This window comes from Pseudophryne corroboree, chromosome 1 (assembly GCF_028390025.1).
Source record: "Pseudophryne corroboree isolate aPseCor3 chromosome 1, aPseCor3.hap2, whole genome shotgun sequence".
Lineage (NCBI taxonomy): Eukaryota > Metazoa > Chordata > Amphibia > Anura > Myobatrachidae > Pseudophryne > Pseudophryne corroboree.
The window spans coordinates 380,635,385-380,638,965 of NC_086444.1; the positions used below are offsets into that span (position 1 = coordinate 380,635,385).

A 3,581-nucleotide genomic window follows, 5' to 3' on the forward strand; every position below is an offset into this window, starting at 1 on the left:
CATGTATTTATACTCTTTTAACAATACTGTCAAGGTTTTTGTAACCAGTATCAGTACAAACAGTGGGGGTCATTACGAGTTGTTTGCTCGTTGCCGATTTTCGCAACGGAGCGATTAAGGCAAAAATGCGCATGCGCATGGTACGCAGTGCGCATGCGCTACTTAGCACAAAACTTAGTAGATTTACTCACGTCCGAACGAAGAATTTTCATCGTTGAAGTGATCGTAGTGTGATTGACAGGAAGTGGGTGTTTCTGGGCGGAAACTGACCGTTTTCTGGGAGTGTGCAGGCGTGCCAGGATAAAACACGGGAGTGGCTGGGGAAACGGGGGAGTGGCTGGCTGAACACAGGGCATGTTTGTGACGTCAAACCAGGAACGAAACGGGCTGAGCTGATCGCAGTGTAGGAGTAAGTCTCGAGCTACTCAGAAACTGCTAAGAATTTTCTATTCGCAATTCTGCTAATCTTTAATTCGCTTTTCTGCTAAGATACACTCCCAGAGGGCGGCGGCTTAGCGTGTGCAATGCTGCTAAAAGCAGCTAGCGAGCGAACAACTCGGAATGACCTCCAGTAGCCAGTATATATGTATACAATGGCAAATGCAGGATTTCTATAGAGGGATTTCCAAATGCAATCCACTATCTCCCACTCTGCGGAACATGGAATACACTTAATATTTAACACTATAGATGGTCTATAGTATAGGCTGTATCAAACATATTTAATATAAATAAGATAATGTAAGTGGTCAGGAAAAGGTTAAACATACCATAATTAATAAATACACAAACATAATAGAACCAGTACTGCACTTTCTAAGCACACATTCTCCCACCTCATGGTAAGGCTCCTGTCTCTACTTCCTGCTAGCTACTCTCTGGTTCAAGTGCACTGATTGAGGCCTCAGAAGCAGAAGAAACTTCTACCCCAGGACATGTGCATCAGCTTAAACTGCATGATGTGGCGGCAGTTCTAGTAATTGTATTATATACCATTGCAATTGTCATAATTTGACCCACTTGCCAAGAGGAGGGGGGTTTCCCAGCAACCGAAACCCCCCCGCGTTTGCCTATGGTATATATTAACAGGCATATATATCAATAATTATTTATTATTAAAATTATAAAATCCTGTGCACAGTAGTATCAAGCACTAGAAAAATGACACACAAGTACTCATATTTTTTTCTATCTTTTCTTTCTTTTTCAGCTACTAATATAGCCACCATCTAAGTATTATTCTAATAATATGTGTCTGGTCTATATTAACAGACACTTTTTTAACACTTTATAGGTTTTTACACATTGGTAATTAATAATTTGACACTATGAAACAACATAATTTTTTTAATAACACTTTTTTTATAACACTGTATTAGTACAACTTTACATCACAAGGAGGACAAATTTGTAATGTCCTAATTATATATATATATATATACATATATATATATATATATATATATATATATTTATGCAACAATAGAAGAATTGGCGCCAAGGAGTCACATTAACTCCCACTATTCCAACCCTAAATTGGTTGTCACTCTTTTTAACATAAAATAATAACATGTTCCATCGTAAAACATTTATTAAAAGCATATTCAAATCAATACAGAGGAGAAATATTATTATTCCACACTTTAGGATGTATGACTCTTAGCACTGAATACAAAATGTTGAAGGTTCACAACAATCTCCTCCTTCTCCTTACAGTTGGTTCGGAGATAGCTTCACAACACAGACAACCCAACACGTTTCGTCTTATACAAAAGACTTCATCAGGGGTTTCTCTATAATTGTAAAAGATCTTATCAGAGCTAAACATAAACATTCCTTAATAGAGAAAACATAATACATTCCATTAAAACATATGAGGAACATATCGTTACAGAGGAACAAGGATATATCCGAGCAGACAGGATGAAAGAGAAGAAAAGGATATTACAATTGCATCTTAGGTCATACCTCAAGTGGCTGAGAAGTATAGTTGTTTATACAAAAAGTATAATGCGACAAAACTTGTTCATACACGCATGATGGAAACTCCTATATAACACAGAGGCTTTCTGATGAACAATCAGTGTAGCCTAATTGGAAAAATATTGATCTCATCATATATACTGAATGTTCATATTGTGTGTATATATATAAAAAACATAATGTTCCCTCACATACCTTATGGTGAGATAACTTGTACAAAAATTCGGAAACCCAGGTATGGAAGGGTCACTTTAGAAAGGAGACCTAATGGATTCATATTTAGGGCAAATTAATAAATAGTCATCATCAGATATTTAATTAGTCAATAATACAGGTTGAGTATCCCTTATCCAAAATGCTTGGGACCAGAGGTATTTTGGATATTGGATTTTTCCGTATTTTGGAATTATTGCATACCATAATGAGATATCATGGTGATGGGACCTAAATCTAAGCACAGAATGCATTTATGTCACATATACACCTTATATACACAGCCTGAAGGTCATTTTAGATAATATTTTTTATAACTTTGTGCATTAATCAAAGTCTGTGTACATTCACACAATTCATTTATGTTTCATATACACCTTATACACATAGCCTGAAGGTCATTTAATACAATAACTTTAATAACTTTGTGTATTAAACAAAGTTTGTGTACATTGAGCCATCAAAAAACAAAGTTTTCTCTATCTCACTCTCAGTCAAAAAAGTCCGTATTTCGGAAAATTCCGCATTTCGGAATATTTGGATATGGGATACTCAACCTGTACCAATCTTTACTAAAGATGATTAATACATTTTACAATGGAGCTTTACTAGAAAGACAACTTCTCCTTTCGGGTATAATATATACTGGAGATTTATGAGGCAGGAAACTATGTTGCTGGTCATAACTGCCATTTATACTCATAGCTATTGACTACTTTTAAGGGTCCAGCTACTTTGTTAGTTGACACAATAGAGGTACAGACCTCTAGACCCAAACATTAAAGTTGTTAGTATAAATTATCAGCAAAAATGGGCTTTTAATTGCATAAACTCCCCACTATCACAATATCAAGAGAAAGTGTGAAAGTGAATACATCCAACCATTAAAAGCACTAGAGTGCAATATTACAAATGTACATAGATAAATTATACAAAATAACCTTTACACACAAACAGAGCTTTGTTCAGAGTGGTATCATATTCTCTCACCTTCTATGTGTCTGCTATGGACGCTCAGTACCAGTGCAATGAAGCACCAGACTGGATGTAGCTCCTTATAAAGGGAAAGGTGATGATGTCATCACATGCCCTATTTTGATTGGTACACAAATAAGGGTTTAATTTGACCTAGTTATTAATGGTACACACTAACCAACCTATGGATTCTACCCTCTCTTAATTGGGAATAATTCACTATAATAATATTCACTCTTATAACCACCAAATGTGAGTAAAACATTAATTGTTATATGACCCATAATGCATTGCGGTATTAAACTCAATGAATAGCTGCTATAGTGAATGACTGACAGTGTTAATACCCAATCGTTGTAAGATAGGGGCAGGTACTATAGCCTCTAATGCTGAATTGGATGTATGCAGCA

General features: G+C 35.7%; 1 long non-coding RNA gene across 1 annotated transcript; it reads right to left on the reverse strand.

Moving 5' to 3' along the window:
* Positions 1 to 1,443: 1,443 nt before the first annotated feature.
* On the reverse strand, positions 1,444 to 2,241 carry LOC134886574 (uncharacterized). Its single transcript, XR_010170708.1, has 3 exons — positions 2,179 to 2,241; positions 1,969 to 2,090; positions 1,444 to 1,793 (listed from the first exon to the last, which is right to left on the reverse strand). It is a non-coding gene; the product is annotated as an uncharacterized LOC134886574 (long non-coding RNA).
* Between the last annotated feature and the right edge of the window lie 1,340 nt (positions 2,242 to 3,581).